This window comes from Gavialis gangeticus, unplaced genomic scaffold, assembly GCF_001723915.1.
Source record: "Gavialis gangeticus isolate Ggan-Ray unplaced genomic scaffold, GavGan_comp1, whole genome shotgun sequence".
NCBI classification, from domain to species: domain Eukaryota; kingdom Metazoa; phylum Chordata; order Crocodylia; family Gavialidae; genus Gavialis; species Gavialis gangeticus.
The window spans coordinates 227,809,937-227,835,351 of NW_017729032.1; the positions used below are offsets into that span (position 1 = coordinate 227,809,937).

The 25,415-nt window shown below is 42.0% G+C and overlaps 1 protein-coding gene across 2 annotated transcripts in view; it reads right to left on the reverse strand.

Annotated features, from left to right (window-relative positions):
- NCAM2 (neural cell adhesion molecule 2) overlaps positions 1-25,415 on the reverse strand; it is a 691,500-nt gene that overhangs the window by 429,833 nt on the left and 236,252 nt on the right. The gene's annotated exons all lie outside the window — the stretch shown is intronic.

Sequence of the window (25,415 nt, forward strand, 5' to 3'; positions counted from 1 at the left end):
AAGGAGGCAGTGCTGGGTTGTAGAGCCTGATCCTGGAGAGTGAAGCTGCATCCAGCCTGAAGATTGGTCCCGTTCCACTCACCTGATCCGTGGGGCCAAAAGGTTAAACACCCCTGCTATGAGGGACTAACCTAACAAAAGTCCTTTTGTAGACATTTACAATGTCTGTTAGTTCTGTATCTCCTTACTTTTCTTATTGGTGGTGGAACATTTTTCCTTATTCATTATATGCAGTATGTTATCTTATTTTTAAACAATTTCTGTCTTGCAGTCAATTTATGATTTAAAAAACTTCATAAAATACTATCCAGGAAGAGGATGATAGCCAATTATTTTACTCACCTAACCCATGGAATTTTCTATAGTCAGGGTAGATATAGTCTATGAAGACCACTGTTTTCTCTGACTGGCCCAACACTGTAGAATAAACTCCAACAAGAGCTATGAGCTACTGCATTTGCCCTGTCCACATTTGAAGTGCACAGTTTTGACATTACCTTCTCTAACACCCATACAGAAATGTCTATACATTTAAAATATTCCAAAACAACACAGTCTGGCAAGAGGATGCATGAAAACACACTTTAGTAATTTCATTTAATCCACTTTTCAAAAACGCTCTGATTCTATGGTATCAGATTAAAATTGAAACTAGAAAGTTTCCAGTTAAATGCAGAAAAATCAGACTAAGTGCATCAGCACATAACTGATAATATTAGCACATTCCAGGAAGAACAGAATGGCTGAAAAAAAACAAAAACAAAAAAAACCCAGGCTATGTAACACTCCAAATCTCAAAGGTAGTTGTAACATTATGGATACCTGTGTGTGTGCTTGGGGTGGAGGGTTAATTAGAGCAGTTCCCAGAGAGCTGATTTAATTAGAACGCAGCAGCATCACATATATTAAGCCCCTGTGCATTTAAAAATGGCTGTAGGAAGTTTTAACTAAAGTTCATTCCTCATAATTCTTGCCTCACAGACACCTAAGCATTTTTGTTGCTCTGCACTGGACTCTTTCCAAACTGTCCACATCGTTCTTGAAATGCAGGGCCCAAAACTAGAAACAGTACTCCAGGTAAGGCCTCACCAGTGCTGAATAGAGCAAAAGAATCACTTTCCTTGATTTGCAAGTGACACTCCTGTTGATACAATGCAGGATGCTGGGGGGGGGTGTTGTTTTTGCAACAGGAGCACAAAGTTTGCTTATATTCAGTTTATAGTCTACTGTAGCCCCTAGGTCCTTCTTTGCAGTACTGCAGCTTAGCTAATCATTCTCCAGATGCCTGTGAGCTAGTAAAAAGAGAAACTCCTAAGCTGATAAACTTTTTTCTGCTTCTGTTTTTTAGTGGTTTTCTGTTTTATTTTGTGATATAAATATCTATATTTTGTACAGCACGTCCTCTTTGTTTTGGTGAAGATACTTTGTCCTCCTCTATTTAAAAAGAAACCTTTTTTTCCAGTGTGGAATCTGATAAATGATTTAATGAATCTGGGTACCATTTATTTAATTAGAGAAGAGGTGTAAATGTTTTCATGCACACCAGGCACCAGATACTTTGCTCCTTTTAAGACAGCCCAGGAAATCTTTAGGGGGCACAGCTTCAGTTTGTCTTAGGCTCTCCAACATACAGCAACATTCCAAGGTGAGCTCCAGACAGGAAGGGTGCATCAGGAATGGGGGACTGAGGATGCACATACTCTGGTCCTAGGTGGAGTGGCTCTTTAAAAGGCAAGGTGCAAGATAATTTCTGTTAGTTACAAAAACTGGAACAGTTCTAAGGTTTCTCTGATTTGTGCCAGGAGTTGATTCAACTTCTGAAAGATCCCAAGATCTGCATGAGTAAAAATGTGGAAGAAAGTCACCTATATATGGAACATTGTCCTGATATACGGGAAAGTATAGCCTGTTAAAGAGAGTTTTGATGCATTGCTCTCTTGAATTATGCTTTTAGCAACTCTAGCATATGTGATAAACCTGCCACACTCCAGAACAGCATCTTCAAGTTCTGGGTGGTCTGCCTTCCAAGCCAAAAGCACTATAGCCCCATGGAGCACCTATACATGCGCTGGACGTCTGCTCCATGTGCTAATTAGCGTGTTGGAACAGACTCAGTAATCATAGAAAATTAGAATTGTAAGGGACCTCAGGGGGTCATCTAATCTAACCCCCTGCTCAAAGCACAACCATCCCCAACTAGATCATTCCAACCAGGGTTGTGTCAACCCGGGTCATAAAAACCTCTAAGGATAGAGATTCCAACACCTCTCTAGATAACTTGTTCAAGAGCTTCACCACCCTCCTAGCAAGAAAGTTTTTCCTACTATCCATTTAAACCTCCCTTGCTGCAACTTGAGACCATTGCTCCCTGTTCTGTTATCTGTCACCACTGAGAACAATTTAGTTCCATTCTCTTTTGAACCCCCCTTCAGGTAGTTAAAGGCTGCTGTTAAATCCCCTCTCAGTCATCTCTTCTCCACATTGAAGCATGTGTATAGGCACCCTACATGAGCCAACATTTCTTTAAATCACGCCAGTTCTCATTTTACTGATGGGGGGGGAAAAAAATACCTGTCATATTCTGGATCTCTCTCCAGCCTTCCATACTGACAATTGAAATCTCATGTAATAAATTAGACAGAACCTGTGATAGCAACTACCATACAAGGCAAAGGCTAATAATTATTTAAGGTAACTAGTGGTGTTAGAGATTTTGTAGCTGTCCTAGTGCAAGAATTTTGCCAAAATGCGAAAGGCAACGATTTCTTTGGATGGTAACTTTTATTGGATCCAACTACCAATTTCTGTATGTCCACATAGTATTCATTGCTGCCATCTGTTTTTCATAACCAAATTTATGCCTGAGAGCCAAAGGCAGAATGATGGCTCACCTATGCCATTCTGATAGACATGTTAGCAATGGCTTTAAATTTCTGTGCAAGTGTAAGTGTGTACACACACACACACCCCTCACCAACTTCCAACAGGTTTGTACACCACCATAACAGTTCTATTCTATAGTCCCGTAACATGACCTCCAGTAGGCACCTGTTGATCCTCTGGATTCTGGTGTACGCGTAAGATGTCTAGTCCAGGTGCCTGATGAATCTGCTTCTACAGACTGTCACACCAAGACCTTCAACACATATGCCCAGGCAAGAGTATGGAGGAGTGGAGGTTACCCAAGATCTACCTTCCCCACTTTTGAGCACTGAGAAAGAATCCAAAGGCCAGACTGAGTTCAGACATTCAGTTCTTTAATGACTGTGGCTTCTGCCAGAGAGCAACAGATAAGAACTGCTGCTGACTGCCTAATGTGTCAAGCAAGGGCACATTTCTGTCAGGGTGATATCCCTTAGCCTTTCTCCAGGCAAGGAGTACCCGTAAGGCAGTGAGGGATAGGGTTTTGGGGCAACATATAATCACCTTACTTTGGAGGGTGCAACATTGTAGTATTTTACAGAACCTACCCCACCATGAATAGTCCCACCATGTTGCCACCAACATGATTTGTAACTTTATTGAATTAAGAAAACATTTCCAATTTGCCATTCAAATTTTTCCCCACGCCTTTCCACTATTCATCATTTACACATAAAAGAAGTCTAGAACTCACTGCTTTCTCCCTTACAGCTCTCTTTGCCAACAGTTGCTGAAGCCACTAGTAACTTTACAATTTTTTCTGTTGTTAGAAAGTCAGAGGTTAGATGCCTGTTTCTGCTATATCTATGCATAGATGTAACAAGGCAGCTAGGTGCCCAGAACAACAGCACAACCCAGGGCAGCCATAAATTCTAGATGCAGATGAACTCTCAGCCAACTGTGAACTCAAATGCTATCTCGGCTATCCAGACCTTTTACTCAAGTTCCAGCAAAAATCAGACTTGGATATTTTCAGATGTTGGATCATACTCAAAATTCTAATTTTCTATGTCCATTTGAGAATGTTGAAAACACTAAGAAAGACAGCATGATCAGGTTTATTCTACCACTGTTACATTTATCTTGGGTTAGTAAGTCCTGTGCATACTATAGTCCTTGTTAGACAATTGACAGCTAAATGCCTTACTGCTCACAGTTAAAGAACTATGGTGGCTTTCCTCCATAACTTTGAAGCATGTGTTTTCTGCTTGCATCATCTGATGTGTGCGGGACACTATGGCTAGGTATTTGCCCCGGATGGCCTTAAAGATAAACATAATTTCTGCTGGCCAATCTTTTCAACTTACCATTATTTAACTAGTAATTTACCTTAATTTTGTCATTATTATTAATATCTTTAGTTTGTAAAACAATATTCAAACTGCTCCAATTTACTCTGACTGATGGATCTAGTTAAAACAAAGTACTCTAAAGCCATTTGGCCCAACTGCATCTTCTCATACACAAAGCAGTTCTCAGGCAGAGAGGAATCTGGTTCCAAATCTCCAAATAATAATATTCCTTCTTCAGTGCTAGAAATTAACATGATGAGGTGGGGGGGGGAAAAATCGATTATATACCATTTGACAGAATGTAAGACCCAGCAATTCTACTATTTCTATTCATCTAAATCTGTGTTGAAGCAGTATGTGACAAAGTAGATGTTTCTTATCGCTTTGTTCTGTTTTACAAAAAGGAAGAGAATGTCTTTAATACAGAAAGCTGTCAAAATGAAAGATCAATATCCTTTAAGTAGTGGGGTTTATACAGTTGGATTACAAATTGCAGGACAACAATATTTTAAATACTAAAAAAATCCAATATATTAAGCAAGAATTGGTGGGAGCCCCTCATCTAAAGTAATTTTTTTTCAGTCCTTAAAGGTTATCACATAGCGTTCATGAAATAGAGGTGTTTGAAGCCCATAATGTTTTTATTATTTGTATCAAAGGAATTCTGGTATTAGTACAGATCAATAGTTTATCTAAAATCTTCTGCCTACTCTTTACCAACTATCCAGTCCTGGGTGTTTCAGAGGAAGTTCCATTTTCCCCAGTCCCAATTTCTCTATATAATCCAATAACTTGGAGAAGAAATGTAGACAGTGTCATGATATATATGACACATGGATTCAACAGTCCATCTTAACCAGGAAGTTTTTATTAAAGAAACAATAATAGACTTCTACTGAGTTTTAGTGTTTTTTCTCCTTTTTCTTAAATCTGTGACTACATTCGTTTTACAGCAATATTTAGCCATTCAATGTTATATGATAAAATGCCAATAAACATACTTTCAGAGAATTGTTCCATATTCTACTTGTGACACAATAAATAAGCATTTCCAACTGTAATAATTTATCTAGGTTAGCTGCTGGTGCTATGTTTTACTCATTAAATGAATTTAAAAACCAAATTATGTCATTTGCTTCAATAATTTCCTGTAGTACTGAGTTCCAGAGGCTGCTTTTAATAATAATCTCACACTGAACGTGTTTTTTAATCTGTTTATGTAGTCAATTTCTAAAAATTGATTACAGAAATTTCATCATTATGCTGAGATGCAATACAGTAAAATCCATAGTTTTAAACTAATCTGACAAATTTCTTCAAGCCTTTTTTCTTCAGCATAAATGCACTGCAGGCAAAAGCTCCTATTGAACTTACTGAGCAAGAAGTATTGAATACACGTGTTAAATCTTCCCTTCATTAATGTCTGTAACAGGACAGAAAATCATAGGCTATACTGAGATTATTTCATATGATTCAGTTTTCACAGTAATATTAGTTAGGCTGAAATAAATAACTTTGACAAATAATTTAATTATTGTACATTCATTGGGTAATGTTGTTTGGTTTTACAGTAAACTTATTGTTGGCAATTTTCTTTCCATGAGTCTTACCCTGTCTGATTTGTCTTCAGTTTCCTACAATTTTATAAAACCTGCAACAACTTTAAAAAAAATGAAAGGACAAAACCCTTACAAAGAGGGAAGGGGTTTGTGGGAAGAATAGAAAAAAAGACAATATACGATTTAACTTCTGTCAAAATGCAACAGCGATCACTTGTAACTGACATTTGAAATTTCTACTTAAATTCCACAATTTGTCCTTTTATCATTATTTTAATACCAGTACTATCTTATACTGCTACAGATCTCATCAGTGGATTTCAAAGTCGGTTTTACAAAGATGAGTCAGCCTTACCTGCATTTTATAAGTAGGAAAATGTAAGCAAAGAGATGTTACGTTACACAATAAGCCAGTTCCAGAGTTGGAACCAAAACCTAGATCAGGGGTGGATAAAATCTGGCCCACCAAGGAATTCTATCATGTCCACAATGAGTCCCTCAGCCCATCTTGGCTCAGGCATCCGGGGGCAGCCTAAGCCATGGCATGAGCAGCTAGGACTCTGCTTCCCAGCAGCCCCCAAAGCAGCAGCTCCTTCTGGCTACTATTGCTACTGTCTCCACTAGCACTAGACCCGGCCCTGCTACCTGGGCACCCTGTTCCATCCACCTCACATCCCACTGCTGGGAGCACTGAATAGAGTGGGCAGGGTCTCCATGGAGACTGACCCGGGACACCCATGGTCAGGGTGCACTTACCTGGGCAGATGGGAGGGGGCCATATTCAGGTGGAAGCAGAGCCTTGGAGCAGGACAGGTGGGCGGGGCCAAAGCCCACCACATCCGGAAGAGGATTACAGCTCTGCCCCAGCCCTGGCCCCACCCAGATGTCAACAGTGCACAATCCCAGCCCTAACCCCACTTTCTCATCCCGTTCCCAGATGCCACTGGGAACAGACTGCAGTCCTATCTCATCGGCCCAGCTTAGCACACCCTGCCCAGAGGGTTCCCAAGCCAGTCTCTATGGAGACCCTGCTTACCCACCTGCCCATGCACTCTGTAGACTGCAGACTCTGGCCTGTGAGGAATAATCTCCATCCTAACAGCTAATATGCATGTGGGAATGACTACAGGGCCTGAAGTTTCCAGAAAGCCTGAATGCTGCATATGAAAAGTGTGAAAGCTTGGACAGTGTCTCTTGCACAAAAATGCAAAACAATGGCTGGGGCAAGATGGGGTTGTGGTAACAAGCCTGCCACAAAGAAAATCAAACTCCACTAATCATTTGCAACCCATTTGGCATAAGAGAGAGTGGAGTGCTTGTGGTACCCAATACTAGACCTATACCAGAAGATAACAACAATAAAAATAACAGTCCTCAAACTTCTGCCACACCTGAGCCTAAAAAAATAAGTGGCGGTTAAAAGTATTGGCAGAGAGACCTGGCATACTCATTAGACAAATGTAACAAGACTCAGAGAGCAAGACAGAAAGCTAAGTGGCCTGGGGGAGAAACCTACAAACTACATCTACATCTCAGTTGAGCTAAGTGTTACTAAAGAAAACAAAATAAATAAAATATCCACTTCAAAGCAAAGCCTGTAAGACAGAAGAAAAGCCAAGGTGCATTGAAAACATGATTGTAAATATATCCTGGTTAATACATTTCCCCTTTGATAAAGACGTATTTCCCAAAGCAAACATCCAATATCTGTCTAAAGCTTTATGCTAAATCAGTGTACATGACTGCATCTAACCTACCTCACACCTAGTGTTTGATTCTCACTGCCTCACATTTGAATGTATTAAGGCATATTTCTCAAAATAGGCAGTCAATTTCTAAATGTTTATTATGCTAAACCAGCGTGTATTCTCCTGAAACTAACACCTTTTTTACTAACACCTTTTAATACAAGGACAAATAGCTCATTTTATATTGGGAAGGGGTCTTTTTCTGTCATTTAGTTTTGTAACTTGTTGGTAGTTACTAAAGCAAGCTTTTATGCTATTCATCAATCGAGTGTTGTGTCAATTCTTAAAGCAGTAGGTTAAAAATTTGGTTTCTAAGTACTGCAGGCCAATACCTAGAGATTTGTCCCTTTTTGGCCTGCCAAAAGCAGGCTGACAGGGTAGAGATCTAACAACAGTCTGCATTCATTACTTTGGAGACCCCCATGTTGCTTACTTCAACTCCATTCAGTGTTCCATTAGTGGATGTGAAGTAAATGCGCCCAGGCAAGATAGACTTAATTGCCCTGTCCCAGCCATGCCAAATCAGGTCAGCACCCCCTTCCACCGTCTCCTGCTGTGCTGGGCCAGGTCAGCACCCCCAACCCCCAGCCCTCAACAGCTCAAAATTCCTGAAGTGCCTACTCTGCCCCCCCCGCAGCCAAAATAATTGCATACCCATGGCCTAGATCATGGAATTCTCAGTTTTGGGCTGTAACCAGTAATCAATACTGCATTCTCCAACGAAATTTCACATTTCTCTTTTAATTTTTTTCTTCTTAAAGACAAACTTCTTTCTGCAGAGCTTCAAACCTCACTATTAAAACTGTAAGGGAAAAACAAACAAGGATAGTTCATTCCTAGTAATAGCAGCACTTGCACACATTATCTCTGAAATTTAGATGGTTCAAATCTAGCTGAAAATGTATGTCTGTGGCCCTCAGAAGTCTGATCCCTAGCAATCTAATTTATTGCATGGAAGCTGTAACTAGTGATTTGTCATAGAGCTATGATATTCAATCTCATGTTATCATAATTTATAAGTGGGAAACAGCATTTTAAAGTTGCCCAGACCTGCAAACCCTACAATAAATCCTGGAGCAGAGCATAAACAGATTTAACATACTGAAGTTCTGTCAGTTTCCACAAAAACTAGTAGTATTTAGTCTGCAATAAAGAAAATGCTAAATACTGTTGTCTGTTACCCCGGAGTGAATCTGAAACAGATTAACTGCAATCCATTAAATTACTCTGGGTTTTATATCACTGTAATGAGGACCAGAATGTGTCCCCTTTTATGGTTATGAAGTCAACTTCTGGGAAAAATGAACTAAAGCCACTTTCTGGTATATAGCACATCTATAAACATAGCTACAATCATGGGGTTGACACAAAATTCTCTCTTTTAAAGTGTAATATTCTGTTCTTGTTGCATCTCCAAATTCCACTGAAGTTAGTTTAAGTTCTGAGAACCAAAAATCAGGAGTATGAATTAAGGTACTGAGTGCCTCAAAATATGGTAAACATTGAAAAATTCATGAGATTCTTGTGCAAGGTCTTTGATTTGTGGATGACATAAGAAGCTATTGAGGACAGTCAAGCAATAACAAGATACATATTGATGAAAGACTGTTGTTATATCAAGGTTTTTTTTTTTCCTTTTACAATAAATAAAAAAGTTTAGCCACTGTTTCCCTCCTCACCCTCTCCCACTTCAGATAAATTGTTTTAAAAATATCCCTCACACTTTCAATTTTCACTTTAACCACAATGCTGTGGAAGGGAAAGTTGAACAACATATAAATCTTAGTTGTATTCAGTTTTTGCCCTGAGAAATTCAGCTATAGGTTTTTGGTGACCATTCAACACACCAGCTTGCTCCACTATGTCTCTGAATGACACATTTTCCCATCATGAAATAAGCTACAGTACTTCAAACAAAATCTGTTTCAAATTCATGTTCTCTCACGTTTAGTTAAAACACACAAAACATTTTTACATTTCACTTTTACTCTCAAAATCATAATTTATCTTGTTAACCTACAGAGGGAAATGGTTAGTGATAAAGACGTAGTAATATTTATCTGTAAAATAAAAACAGAATAATTATACTAAACACCGACATACTACAGTTTATACTGAAGTATTACTGCTAAATATCTTGTTACTTTTTTTCCATATTTTTGAGATTAACATGATATTTAGCAGGGCAGAAAATTTCTCTGAAAGTATCACATTCTAAATCCAACACACAGGACCTTAGTAAATGGGCTTGGCCCAAGGTATATTCCAGGAGATTTGGAAGATAGAGATCCTTCCTTAATTCAGGTCATGGACCATAGCGCAACAAGTGATTCTCAATAAAGGGTAATAAGGAGTAATCCCACCATTCACTCAAAATGCTTCACTCAAAGAAGTGTTGTCCTGTTTCTCTTCCAAATGTTGATATGTTTATGATCGTATGAAGAATTTGGCTAAATTATCTTTGTTACATCAGAATTTTTAAAAAATATATAAAATAAAGGAAATCGGAACACTTGTTATTGCTACCAATGCAGTTCCTCCATCCATTTCAATACAGCTTGGAGGTCTGTTCTAACAACTGCCAGCTGAAGCTGCCCACATTCTTCACCACTTACAAATAGTTAGTGAACCTGCAGCCTTTACAGTGTGACCACAGTCCTCGCTCACAAAACAAATCAGCAAGCCAAAACTGATACACTTGCTCTGGGTCTTAGGAAAGGCCAGAGAGCTTAATTAAATATCTTCCTCTCCTCCCCTCAAATCTTTCACATTTAGCCCATACCTCCCCGCCCCATGAGAAGTCTTCATTGACAAATGCCAGTCCAGGACAATGTCAGGCATAGAATGAACAGGGTTGCTACTGCAGGGTACCAACACATTAGCCTCAGGTTGGGGTCCTTCATCATGAGTAGCCACATTAGAGGGGCATGGTTTGCGACTAAAGTGCCCCCCCCCCCAAGGAGACAAGAACAAAGGGCCTCAAATGTCCATTTTATAGTAAAACATTCCTTTTCTATTACAGAATAATTTTGCTCCAGAGGAAAGTTTACACAGGACTGGGTAATTCCCCACCTTCAAGGTCCTGGCAGAGAATGGCGCTAGACCTTGCTCTTAGGTATCTGTTTGCAAAATGAATGTATAGGTAAAGTCTGAACTGTGTGATGCTAACTGGTACCTAGTTTACCATTTTTTTCTCTCCAGAAGGCTCCAGCATATGCTGGTTATCACTGCACAGTTTTGGGTTCCATCTTGTGCAACTTGTCCACCAGTGAGGTGGTGATCACCAGGAACTGTGGGATAAAAGTGTCAATAGCAAGTGGCTAATCCCAGGAAAGACTTTAGCTGCTTTTTAGTTTTAGATAAAAGAGACTCTACCAAACACTCACTTTGTTCATGAGGGATCTAATCTCTCCATTCCCAAGAGCATATCCCAAATACTTAGTCTCCAGACAACTAAGTCGGCATTTCACTGGATCTGCCATCAGGCCTGCAGCCAAAAGTAATTATAGAATGGACCTGACTCAAGGAGAATGTTCCTTCCAAATGCTGCACCAACACACCATCAAGGTAGGCTATGGAAATACTGTCGGTGTGGCTGCTGAATGCTCCTGACACCTTTGGCATATAATGTATCCCTGTACATTATATGCCAAAGGTGTCAGGAGCATCGTGGAGACCAGAAAGGGTAGGTCCTGAATTGATAGGACCACCATGGTGTTGCACACCCAGTTATTTCACAGCATTCTGGAGCAAGGGGAATTTACAGTACTCCTATATCAGATCTAGTATGGATATGGACTTGGTCATCTCCACTCATCATATCAATGCATCAGGTACATGTCAAACTTTGACAACGCATTTCCCAAGTGGCCCCAGGCTTTCTGCCGGCCACAGGAACCTGTCAAAGACAGAAGTGGCAAAGGGACTCTTATTTCTGCAGAGCCTGCCTGCCTCTCCCACAGCTGGGGCATGAGCTGACTAATGGCTGCAATGCAAACTAAACTACATGAGGATGGGGTTTAGATTGCAATGATAAAAACTCATTTAAAAGCCCCAAAACTTGTGTACATGTAATTCCACAAAAAGGGACATTTTTATCACATGTACATTGTGACATCATCATGTATGCAATCGCCCCCATTGTCTTGCTGCGCCCCTAGGCCTTCTGGCATAAAGTGGTACAAAGACTGGGTCCACTCTTTGCCTTTGTATGAAGTCAGAAACTTCTTTTTGGGAACCCATCTCTCCCACAGGTGTCTGCCTGCAAAGCCTGGTTCCAGTGAATCTTCTCTGGGTGCACCCAGCTTGCACTGGACCCTGACTCTTTTCTTTTGCCTCTTACCCAGTCTGTTCTCTGCTGCCAGAACCACCTTCTTAATCTGTATGTGCTCCCAGTGTGATATAGCTTGGGTTCTGAAGACCTCAAGAGTCCAAAAGGAATATCTCCCTTAATTGATTCTTGTGGTACTCCAGTGGTTCCAGGTTTCCCTTCTGTTACATGGCCAGGTGTAGCAACTTGGTCAGTGGCACTTCAAGAATTGCACACAATAGAATAGGGAGCAATGTCTCCATGTACAGAGGTTACATACACACATCATGGAATTGTTACCTGGCAGGGTCCAGGAGCTACCCATGAACAAATGCCTGACCTAAACAAGAATCTGTGAGGCCAAGAACCCAGAAATCTCCTACAATGATGGGAGATACCTAGACTCTCTGTCCAGGGGCACCAATCAGCAACCCCCAGACTGGACATAAGTACAACCAACGATGGGATCATCATGCCAGTGACCAGGCTGGCAACATGAGAAGCAGACTGAGAGCCCCTCTTTCCCTGGGTCTAATACCACCTTTTGGTTATGATCCTCTTTTGCCCCCAACTCTGTGGCCTTAAGAGCCTGTCCTTATTTCAGTACGTGGTAGGACTCCAGAGCTAATTTCATGGCATCCACTCAATGGTCAATGAGCCCCCACCAGCTTTCCCCACTATACACATTTAGGCGTTGGTGGGACCATCTCTTTCACCTAGCCAAAGACTTTCCATGCTCTATTTTGGCTTCTAAAAGTCTTCAACAAGGTTAACAGTTCTCCTTGAGGTATGTAACCCAGTGTCTACAGACCCACTCCCAGGCCACCACTGGGAATATTTGCCTAAGTTGTTCCAAAGTCACCAATTGCATGATTTTTCATGGAGAACTAAATTTTCAGATTCAGCTGCCAGGTGCAAAGGTCTTTAAGGTTCTGTACCATGCTCAGGGTCAAGAGTGTAAGTGAAATGACTCCACCGAGAACTGGCATCTGCATGCCTCATGTGTGAGCCCTACACAGTCTAAAATGGCAGACCTATGGGAGTCACAAGTGACAGGACCTGATAGACTGCTTGAGCTCCTCTGATCAGGCAGGGTGTAGACTTGGTAGCCCACTGATCCTGGGACCATCAATACGTCCCACCCACCAAGAACAGTTTGGGGTCATAGGCAGGTTCAATTTTTCTAAGTGTTCCACCCCCTTGTGCCTGGGTTAGGGTAGCCATACCCAGCTCTGTGCTGGTCTTCATCTGTTCCAGCAGCTGAACAGGTGTTGCTCCTCTTGCCATTTTTACTGGAATTGCTGCTGTTGAAACTGAAGCCGCTGAAACACTTGCTGCTGTTGTATTAATGCTTGTTGCATTTGCTGATGCAGCCCCTGCCCCATCCATTTCAAAACAGCCGGGGGGGGGGGGTATTCTAATGACTGGCAGCTAAGGCTGCCCATGTTCTCCATCACATATTTAGTGAGCCTGCTGCCTTTCCACACCATGGCTTTGCCCCAAAGGGGCTCTTCAGCTGGTCTTTTTTAAATGTAAACGTAATCCTTACTTGCAAAACAAACAGACATTTCATGGGCCACAGGAGAGACCATTTTTTTCGCTCTGACACCTTCCTAGTTTGCCTGGATTTTTGTCTTTCTCCTACTCCTGGACTGTTTCTTCCCCCTAGCTCAAGCTTCCTGCTTTCTTTCTAAAGTGTATTTGCCTGCGTAAGTAGCTAACCACCCAAGCTAGGCCTCTACCACAGCCTGCCTGCTCCCTCTTAAAGGGCCAGACCACCATGTTGATGAAATATATGTAGAAGTATATGTTTAGGACTAGCAAATCACAAGACTACATATATTGGGACATCCTGGGTGAAGCAGATATTCTCCATATTCTGTCAGAAAGGAATTTTTTAAAGTTAAAAGCCTGTTTCTATGGCAAACAATACTTAAGCCTCGGACTAAGAATAGCTTTCTTTGCTTTTTCAGTTCACCTTTCAAAAGGTTATCAATAAAATATAATGCATATAATGGACTTGTATATTCCAGCCAAACATCCCATCAGCATGGACAGTTCATTATTTCCCAGGATTTCAAACAGAAATCTTAGAATATGTCAACTGTTCTTTTTAAAGAAAATAAGAGTGATGAGACTGTGCCAGGAATACCAAAGTGACAGAGAATATAATCAGAAATAAAATGCAGCTATTTCTTTTTGGTTTGTTTGTTTGTTTTGGTGATCAACTTCTAGCCTGGTACATACTATAAAATACGAAATAATTTATTCTTGGAGCAACATAGCTTTAATTATAATACATTGTATTAGCATGAATGTTTTCATGTAAAAATCACCATGTTCTTTCTATATGTAGGGTAACAATAGAGGAATTATCAAAAGGCTAATTTAAGACCTGTAAATGTATGATATTATTAATCAAAGTCCACAATCTAATTTAATAAATCTCTGTACTAATTGCAAAGGGAGTAATGTTAAAGGAAATTTAAAAATTTACTAAATCTTCTCATGTTTTATGCACTTTCATAAGAAGACTGCAAAAATGCACAGTACTTCCCAAAAGCGGTGACAAGAATGCTAATTTTTTTTTTTATCCACCAATGAAATAAACCAAGAAAGAAAGAGTGTCACCAAGGAGAGGTGAAGGGCCTATTCAAGGACCTATTCTTGACTCACATGGATCTCCTTTCCATCCATGAGTTTATTCTAGCAATCTACAGCCCTGGCTTATATTCACTACTCATTTTCCCTGTTCAGGTTCCTGTATAGCTGAATATCCTCTGTGAAAAGTTATATAATCATTCCAAATGTCTCCATTAAAAATGCATTGGCTTCTCCAACTCTGTCATTTGCCTAATTTAACAAGTCTATAGTACTCCCCTCCATCTCTGATAAAAATTCTACCTCTTTGATACTACTTCTGTGAAATCAAAAGGTCTGTGTAAAAGCTTGTAATGTCCAAAAGCAAGTTTGCAATATTCTCCCCTAATCCTCCCTTTCTGTCTATAACTTACATCACAAAGAAAATGAGGCTATCTTCATTACATGTCAGGAAAATAGTTAGCATAATGACATTCTAATACTTTAGGAATTCTAATGTTTAGCAATTGTAGGTAAAAAGCAAAGTTTGTAGATTGTGAGAAGCTGGTACTAGGCTCTGCCATGATACATCTATAATGATACAGAGGTGACATAATATAACACAGACAGCTTCTCAAATAGTCAGGACAAACTTCACAAGATGATACCCAATGAGATGACAGAACAAAACAGCACTTTTCATTTTGAGAAAAACTTCTAAAAAATGGTTCCCTTAATTCAATAAATATCTTGTCCAGTGGCTGAACAGCATGAAGTTGCATCTCTATATAATGCGGAGATGCTATAAAGACAAGCACAAGCATGATAACCTCAACAACAGAAAAATGTGAAAAAGAAATAAGACAATGTCATCATGGTGAAGTCACTATAACTGATACTTACTTGTAGGGGTACACCAATAAATATTTTTTGGGCTGATGCTGATGGTCGGTTATTAATGAACCAAATTGGCTGATACTGATCCAACTGCCGATATGCAACCCAGCAGCTTGGAAAGCAGCATGAGGCTGGTAAGTGTGTGGAGGCGTGGTGGGGAAAGGGCATAGGGGAGCAGATGGAGGCCCCCACGATGAGGGAGGGAGTGGGACTGGGGCAGAGACAGGCACAGGTGCTGCATAGCCAGGGTGGGGCACGGGTCAGAGCCACAGCTTTTCTGGGGGAGTGCAGGGGGGAGGGGTGGAAGGTGGGGGCAGCTTCCACCACTGTATACACCTTAGGGAGGCATAGAGGGCATGTGCCCCTTGGGTGTGTGCATGGGGTGAAGGCAGGCTGCCACTGTGTGGTTGGGGCTAGGCTGTTCCAAAAGCCACAAGGGAGCCCCCAAATAGTTACAGAATAGGAAAAAAAAAAGAATTAAAAATAAACAGAACTAAAACACACAAAACAACTATGAAAGACAAAAGTCAGTATCCAAAATGTGGTTATACCAAGTAGGCAAAAGACAAACACTTCAAGCATTTTGCTGCTTGCATTTCAAGATGGCTGCAATCACCGCAAAGTAATGGAACCTCTTCTATGCTGCTTGTTTTGGTTCTCCTCTCAGCACAAAGAGTAGCTCCTACAACTCCTGGCTTAATGTGGGGGGAAAAAAAGGAGGCTGGGAGTACTCAGGGGAGCGGAACAGGGCAAGGGGTACCTACTCCTAAATAGTATTTGTGTCTCCTGACTCTTGCAGGAGACAGGCAAGGGATCATCACACTCCTGCCCTTGCTGACAAATGACATTATGATTAAATTAAAAACGTAGGTCACTAGCTACATATGACCATTCTTGGCTTCATGGAATATTTGACATTTTTTTTATTGTGGTCAAATATAGGAGATCAACTGATCAGCCAATTGATATTATTTGACCAGTCAATTGACTGGTTTGCCTACCAAAATTGCACAGTTGAGAATCATGGCTCTAACATCATACGCACACCCACATGCACACCATTTGAAGAGAACTGATGTAATGATATAGTTTCCTATGCAGTAGTCCACCCATCCTGGAAGTCACCTCCTACAAAGAACAATTCCAAAAATGACCACAGAATCCTCATACATCAGACATGGTCTCCCTCGTCTCCAGAACCTAAACAAAATACTAGATTCAAACTTTGGGACTGACTTCTGCTCTTCTGAAAGCCAATTCTGCCTCCATAGAAATTGACAGTGCAGTGCAGTTTTACCTAAGCCACTTGTCAGACAGCTCTGTCAATTAAGATGTTGTGAATGGTACTAGGGCAAATATTTTCTCCAATTCCTGCTGAGCTACGACAAGCGTATAGTTCAAATTTGGCTTTTTGGCACACAAACTATGAGGCAAGCTGGGATTAAACCAGGCAGGGGATGAACAGTTTGCCCATCATTGGAGTGTTGATATGCATTATTAATTTGGCATAGGCAGTGCATCTCACACACCATTAGGAAACAGGATACATAGAGGTCCTGCTGAAACTTTAAAGGCTTTCTCTCAAGGCAGATAACATGTTAGGTTAAAGCAAGAACTTGTGGTCCTGTTAACACTTCAAACAAGCCATGGATATAAAGCTACAAAAAAAACTATCATACAGACGTGTATGCTGAACTAAAACAACACATCTGCCACAAATTGATTCCTTTTTCAGACATTACATTTAGACCGGCCTAACTAGCATTAGGTTGGTCTAAGGGTCAATCTGTGAAGATGATCTCTGATCCCAAAGTACAAATTTAAATCTGTCAAAATATGGCCTGAGGTGACCAAAGTTAGATTAGGAACCAGGTACCCCATATAGCAGGTGCCAGTCCTCAGGGGCAGCCATAACACCCTGTTGTGACTATGAAGCTCCTGTTGTGCTTCAGTTTTAGAGTACCCTTCCTCTTCTCTGGCCTGCCATGCTTTTGTTGGAATTATCAGAATGTGAGAAGTTGCCCAAGGGTACTACAGCAAGTCCTAGTTCATCTTCTTGCCAGCATATCCCTCTCCAACTCTACTGGTCTCAATCCTGCCTCAAGCTACATACGCTCGTGGCCCATCTGTGCTCCTAAGGTACTAATTATCTTAAGGGCTAATGTTGTAAACTTCAACCTCTCCTATAGCCTTGTCCATGCCTCGTAGATGCTTCTGTTTGATCTCTCTCCCATATTGCGGCTTTGGCCTTCACAGCTCCCACCCTTTTTCTCTCACTGGGCTTCCTAGCCTAGCCCATTGTGTTGGACCTTGCTTCTGGGCTCCAGCCCTTGCCCAGCCCGCTTTTTGGCATAAGACCCTTGGCCCTAGCCCTGTCTCTGCCTTGCTTGGGCACAGGGCCCCCTGGCCCCGTCTCCACCCAGTTTGGGCACAGGGCCCCCTGGTCCCACCTCTGCTCTGCTTGGGCACTGCTCGGACCTCCTCCAACCCTGACAGTCGCAACCCAGTCTTATGGTAACTATAACAAAGGAATAAGCCCTCTGGCTAAAACACAAACTTCATCTGAGATCTAAACACAAACGTCAGCTCTTGGCTGTATCAGAAAGCTTCCCCCTACCCTGAGTCATACTCCCCTGCAAGTCAGCAGCATCCCACTTACATTCTCCAGGGTAGCAAGAGTGTCAGCCAGAAGCTCCTTTGGAGCTCTCCAGCCCTGGAGCTTTCCTTTGCACCCTGCAGGGCCAAGCTACATACCAATGCTAAAGCTCAGGTCCTATATTCTCCCTAAGCACTTCCTACTTCCAGTCAGGTGTTCCGTTGACTGGCTGCAGGTGTCCCCTTTGCATTAATGGGCAGCTCACTATCTAGGTAACAGTGGTTCCTTGCTGCCTTCTCTCTTGAAGATACCCTAGGTCAGCTGCCTAGGCTCTACTAGCTACAGGTTCTCTCTCAAACTAACAGAACACTAAGCTTTTTGTTACACTCAATCTAGCAAATGTCTGAGAATGTTTGGAGTGCAGCCCAAAGGCTGGAAAAGCCCTGCTGTTTGACCAGCCCCAGGGCTGCATTTTTTCTACCCCTCCCACTGGGCTACGTTTAGCCTCTGATCCCTCCACTCCCAGACAGACAATCTCCCCTGTAGACCCGTCAGCCATTCCCCAATTCCACCAACCTGCCCCAGATCCGCTAGCTACCCACTATTCTGTCTGTCCCTCTCTCTCCCTGAGTTACTTAGAATGGGCTCTCAGCACAGCTCCTAGGCATTGGTGAACATGTGCCCAAGGCACTCCCAAGGGTGACGGTTATGGTTAGGGACAATCATACAGCTTAAAATAAGCTGCGTGATCAGACTGGGAGAGGTAAATGTCTACACATACCCAGAGGAAACTTTTTGTAGCAGAACCTTTTTGTAGAACCATGTGCAATGTATCTGTAGATATATTTAGCACTATAAGGGGTCCTTTGAACTCCCTGCACCCTGCAGTCTTCCACCCCTTCCCCCCACTCCCTCTCTCCACAGAGAAGGGAGGGAAAGCTGATGGTTCTTTGGGAGCCCTTCTCAACAAACTGTTAAACAGCCCTTCTGGCACCTTGATGCCAGGCTGCAGTTAAAACACTGAAAATGCCTTGTTACATATTCATTTCAGGTAGCTCCTGGAGCTCTTAACACCTGAATTGTCCACACATTAACACTGAAACTAGATTTAAGAACATTTTAGGTGTCTTAAAGTTATGCTACTCCAGGACAGGTTTATCTCTGACCTGTGTTACCAAGGTCGTGTTCCATTATGGTGTGGACACTCCTCACAAATGAGCCATCCAAGTTTGTCTTCCCGCATCCTAGGATGCCACATCACCTTCCCCACCCTCCTGTTCTGTGTGGACAAACTTTCCAACCCCCAAAACTCTACTGCCCAGGTGGTGGTTCTGGAACCAAACCACCTCCCTTTCCCACCCACAGGGGTATGACCTCCCACCCCAGGGATGCAACCCCATACAAACAGAATACAGAGCACATGCCACATAGCCAGGCCCAAGGCACAGACAGGCTGAGGAGCAGGGTGTAGTGCAGGTTCAGAGGGAACAAGGTAAAGGGCCAGATACAATCCCTAAGACTTGGGGCTTCCTTCCCAGGACAGGGGACCAGCTCTCCCAAATGTGCCTTCCCTTACCACTCCCAGCTCCCAGACACCCTGAAATGCATGGCCAGCACCCTAACACCCCTCCCGCCCTCCACACACACAAACACACCTCAATCCCAAATCCCAATTTCTTAAAACATGAGAACTTCTTTCATTTACTTCTTCATGCTTTCCAGCCCTCTAATGGGAAGCCACAGCTGTGCAGATAGGGACAGTCAAAAAAGGACTTAGGCCTTAATGTAAGACTGCTCCAAACTTGAGCAAGGACTAACACTGATCAACATTTGAGCACCTCAAAGTGCAATATTTAGCAAGGTCCACAGATGCCATAATATGGCAGCACTGCCACTGCCCTTGGAAAACCTGGAGCTGTTGCCAGTGGTATCACAGAAACCACAACACCAGCAGGCACAGCTGCCACCACAGGGGCTGCAGGGGCTTAGACTGTCAAAGCTAGCCTGTCCTCTCTGTAGTGAACATGCACATAAGGCACTCCCAAAGGTTAGGGATGGTCACACAGCTTAATCACAAACTGGGCGAGGTAAATGTCTGCACATACCCAGAGGTAACTCTCCCTTGCCATGAACTGGTGGAGGCTGTTAAACTCACATGCTAACCTTAGAATTTTTCTCCATCATTCAGAATGAATTCTTGGCAAAGAGAACATGTTATATTAGTTTTCTGGTTGACAGAGTAGTATCCTCACTCTTTGTTTCATGATTATTCTTAAGCTTAAATAGAAAGCTAGTCAAATTTCATTCACTCCATGACTCACTTTTGTGCTATTCTCTCTGTCCTCTACATAGTCCATTTAACGAAATCTCTTCATCTCACAATTTTATGTCCAGCCACCAATCTGAATTTCTACCAGCTCCAAGACTCCTTTGTAGGTGGAACAAGATTTCTGGAACAAACATTTAATCTGAGTCTAGGATCACTATAGCTCTTCATCCATATCTTTAAACATTTCATCTTCTTTAACACATCGATATATACATATTATTCTCCCCATCATTTCAATTAAAGTGCTTATTCCTACCTCTCCCCTCCACTTCCTTCCAACAGATTAAAAAGCTGCAACTGTGAAAATGGGTTCTCTTTTGCTTCTGCTCCTTTCTCCGCCTTCTATATTTTCCTCCTCTGAAAGCTTCCTCTTCCACCTGACACCTAAGCACTATCCACCTTCCTCTATATCTGCCAATTAAAGTTATTAGTGGTTCCTATCTTTCTTTCCTCAAGTTTAGGATTTAAATGTCAGCCCATTTGTCACTGCTGTTTTCTTAGAAGAGAATTTCAGAAAGGTATCAGAGAAATTATTGTTAGATATATATATATTTAAAGCTTATAAACATAAGGAAATTCCATATGCAACATATGGAATTTCTTCCCCCTCACCAAACCAAGTGGGAGGCTATCTATTTTGATTTATTCTTTTCACCCCAGTCATCTTTTTCTTTGCTTTACATGCTATGGAGCTGACAAATCTTAAATAGCAACTGTAGTTTATTTTGATTCTGAAAGTATTGATATTATTTACCCAGGCAAATTAAAGGGGAAAGCTTCCCTTAGAATTGTCATGTAATTAGAAAGTCAACATCTTCTGCTTACCCACTAATTACAGAAAATTGTATTTGATAGCTGCATACATAATTGTTGAAAAAAAAATTCCTATTCCTCTGAGATTTGTTCATGTCTGCAAATATTTGCTCTGATCTTTATTGCTGCTTAAAGGACATTTCAATATGTCTGCCCAATTTTTCTGCATTTAATTTGAACATATTCACAGTGTAAACAAAGCATATTCTATGCTAGTGAATTATGTCTCTGTATCTGCCAATTTAATTTACATTAAATTAATTCTTCTGTTGAATGCAACTTTCTACAATTGAATCACTTTCAACAGATGCACATGTTTATGATTTATCTTTAGGGTGATGTGATTTGAAGTGATGGCCAAAGAATGCATCATGCCAAATATCTGAATAAATCCTACATAGTGTAATTTATTTTTGGGTCACAGATAATTCTGATCCAAATATACATTCAAAACCACACACACAGTATGGCACTTCTAATCCAATAAATGTACTACCACCTGCAGGAAAGGAAACATTTTGACTAGCACTGCAGAAAAATAAAGCTAACTGGATACATGGGCTTCTGCCTGGATATATAATATATTCTTATGCCATGTTTTAATGTACACTTAATGTATGTTTTAAGTGTTCTTCCTTGCTAATATTTATGAAAAAAAGTTAAAGAAAGTGATGGAGAACATAAACAGGCAATTAAGTAGAAGAGACTTTTGTCTTCATTAGACATTACATCAAAATCCTGGATTCTTTAACTTGTTCTACAAGGGAAGAAATGATAAACTATAACAGTGGTTCTTGACCTTTATAGACTCAAGTCACTCCTCCATAGACTTGAGACACTCCTGCTTACACAGAAGACACCGCCTGGTAAATGCCAGCTCTTAGTTCTCACTTGTTTTTCTGTCCATTTCAAAAAAACCCTCAGAAACAACATGACACAGCAGAACGTATTGAACACTGTAGTTTCCAGTTTTAAACCTTTGGGTTTATCACATGAATTTACACACCCAGCAGTATTAACATGATGTGGCACCCTGCAGTACCTGAGAAGCTCTCAAGGTACCTTAGTTGAGAATCACTGAACTAGAAATTTCTATATTTATAAATTGCTCATTGGCCGAGAGGGCTGCCTCACCCCTCGCCACTGATTGGCGAAGAGCATTGCCCTTCATGAGGCCCGGCCCTCACTGCTGATTGGCAGAGGGGACAGGACCACACAAAAGGCAACTCTCTTAAACAATCAGTGGCAGAGGGAGGAGGGAGCAGCCACTATCTTGGCTTCCCCCTTCATGCCAACAGTTTCCCCATGACAGTGGGCTGTGAGGCCAGGCTGAGATACTGGGCAGCCAGTATTTTATTTTTAGTATTTTTCCCCCCCTGAGATTCCATGAAAAAAATCACAGGGAACATCAGCTTTTTTCTGGTGATTGCAGAAACCACCTTTTCCCCTGGTTTCCACAAAAATCAGGAAATCACAAATTGAGTGCATCCCTAATTATATGTCACTTGCAGCAAAAAAAGTTCCGGGTACTTTGTGAAGGGAAAGGGACACTTTCAAATCTGTTCCATATGCAGGAATATAGAGATGCTTTGGCAGTTTTAGTTTCTCTTAGGGAAGAGTAAAAGCAGACCTTGTGAGCTCTCTCTTTATCTGAGTTCATTAATTTTAAAAGGATCAATTGAGACAATCAAGGGACTAGGCAAAAGTGGTCGCAGGAAATAAAGCCATTTAATATCCAATTCCCCAAAGCTGTGCAAGTTGTCAGCTGAGGCTAAGGAGTTTAGCAAAATATCAGTATCCTGAAGTAAGTCATATTTAAGCTTCATTGACTTGGCCACAAAGGCAGCTCTGACTACACGCCAAGCTCCCAGTTTCCACTTACCCTGGGGAAAACACGAGCTAACACAGGGACCTTGACTTAATCCTAGAACCAGATCTGTCACCAGCCAGCTTTGTTGCCAGATAAACCTGAATTAAAGGCTTAAACCCTGGAAGGATTTCTATTTTCCCACTTTGGTTTTGCTCATAAAACAAAATCCTTATGAATCCAGTTGCAATATCACTGGGCACAAATCACTTCAGAGCAGGGTTGACAAGATACATCTCCAAGACACTTTTCTGTGTGTTGTCATGAATAAATCAGATGATCTCCACTTATTTGTCGTCAGTACCTGAATGGGATGCGCCTTCTTTCTCTCTCAAGATGAACAACATATATTTTTCCCCTTAAATGCCAAACAGATGGATCAAAATTATAAATGAAGACTGCATGTTCTTCTTCCCAAGTTTGAGGTTTACACCAGGTCATTAGACTATACTGACACTTCAGCAACAGAAAAAAAGGTAGAGAGCACATTGGCCATACTTTTTTAGGTCTGTGTTGTTCCTGTACAGCTTATGGTGCAAACAAAATTGCTTCATATTGGAGTCCCTTCAGGAGAAGAGGTACAAAGTGAGAGGATTTTGTTGTTGTTGCTGTTGTCATTGTTTTTCCTGAGTTGCCTACTGTGTAGCCACTCAGGGAGATTTACCAAGAAAACCTAGGTGCATCCAGGGCATTCAACTTCTTCCAGGGCCACTATTTTTTCTGCAACCTCACATGGACTGAGCTCTGCTAGACCCTCAGGAGCCCCTCTTCCATTTCAAGAAGTTATGCTCTTCCTAGTTTCACATCCATACAGAGAAGCATGAAATAAATGAATGAAAAATGCCAAGGGACTTCAGCAATAGAAAAAATGAAGTGATCAGTGTCACAGTGATAGATGAATCATTTCTATAACTTATGTGCCTGGATGCAAAATTAAATTTCTGAAGCAGAAGGCCCCTGGCATTTTAGTTTCACTTATATTATACTTTCTACCATTAATGGGATTACTTAGGCATAAAATAGATACTGGAGAATAGGCTATAACAGCCATTTTTGTACTATGTGTACAGTTATCAATGCACATCCTGAAAATTACCTAACTATCCAGATGGCTTTTAGACCTGAAATGTGAAACATTTGTTTTTTTCTTTTTTACTGCTGAAAATTTTGAAATACATTAGTCTATGCAGTCCATACAAAATGAAGCCACTGAATTTACAATGCAAACTAAAAAGTGTCTTCTGATCCCTTTGTAATGTTTAGAGGTACATCAGTCTGATATCAGATCGGGACCGATATAAAGAAAATTGTCTATATCAGATATCGGCCTGATGGAGCCGATAATTTGGCCAATAAATTTCAGTGCTGTGTGTAGCTGCAGTGCAGCACAAAGCTGAGCCAGCAGCATGGAGAGCCACCTGCAGCTGGTAAGTCAGAAAGGGACAGGGGAAGGAAGGGACATGGGGAGGCAGATAAACACCCCCAGCAGTGAGGGAGGGGGTAGGCACTGCCCAGCCAGGATGGACACAGGGGTGTGGGACAGATACACCGCTCGTGGGGTGGGGGCAGCTCTCATCACTGCTTGCATTCCAGGAGAGCGGGGGCACAGGGGACATGTGCCCCCAGATCTGCGCCACGCAGGCTGGGCTACACCTGTGGGGCACAGCTGGAACCAGCACTAAGCAGAGCTTTTCTGGCCATGGGCTGGGCTCGGATAGGGCTCCGGCGGCACTGGGAGGAGGCTGCAGCCACCTTAAATTTTGCCACAGCTCTGCTCCCAGCCCTGTGCCACCACCTGGCACAGCCCCAGCGGAATGCCCCACCTCCACCCAAGCACCAGGAAAAGCCCGGGCTGCACCACGTGGCAGCGGAGGGCTGAAAGTGGAGCTGCAGAAAAATCTGGGGTAGCTGCAGCCTCCTCCCAGTGCCGCTAGAGCCCCCTCCGAGCCCAGCCCCCCGCAAGAAAAACCCCACGAAACGCCAGCTCTGGCTCCACCCTGCATAGATCTGGAGGCACACGCCTCCCCACCCCTGCCCTTCTGGTGTGCAAGCATCAGCGGGAGCTGCCCCCACCCCATGAGCCATGCCTCTGTCCTGTGCCTCCCACCCACCCTGCCTGGGCAGCACCTGCCCCTGCCCACTCCACCACGGGGGGCATTGATCTGTCCACAGTGCCCCTTCTCTCCCCACTTCCCTTCCACCCCTCAGACTTACCACCAGATGACAGCTGTATTGGATAACAGATCGGTATCAACTGATATGCCTCCTTAAATACCAGATATCGGTATTGGCCCCCACCCCAAGATCTCTACCGGTGCACCCCTAGTAATGTTCTATTCATTTAGTCTGAAAGGAAAATCAATCTGTTCCCAGTTGTTAGGCCATATAAAATTAGTTGAGGAATTCTCCCTCTTCTCTTTAATTCATTTACTGCTTCCCAGGATTCCTAGTCTAAGATGACTAATTTACTCAAAAGACATCAAGTCATAAGTGAACAGATAAG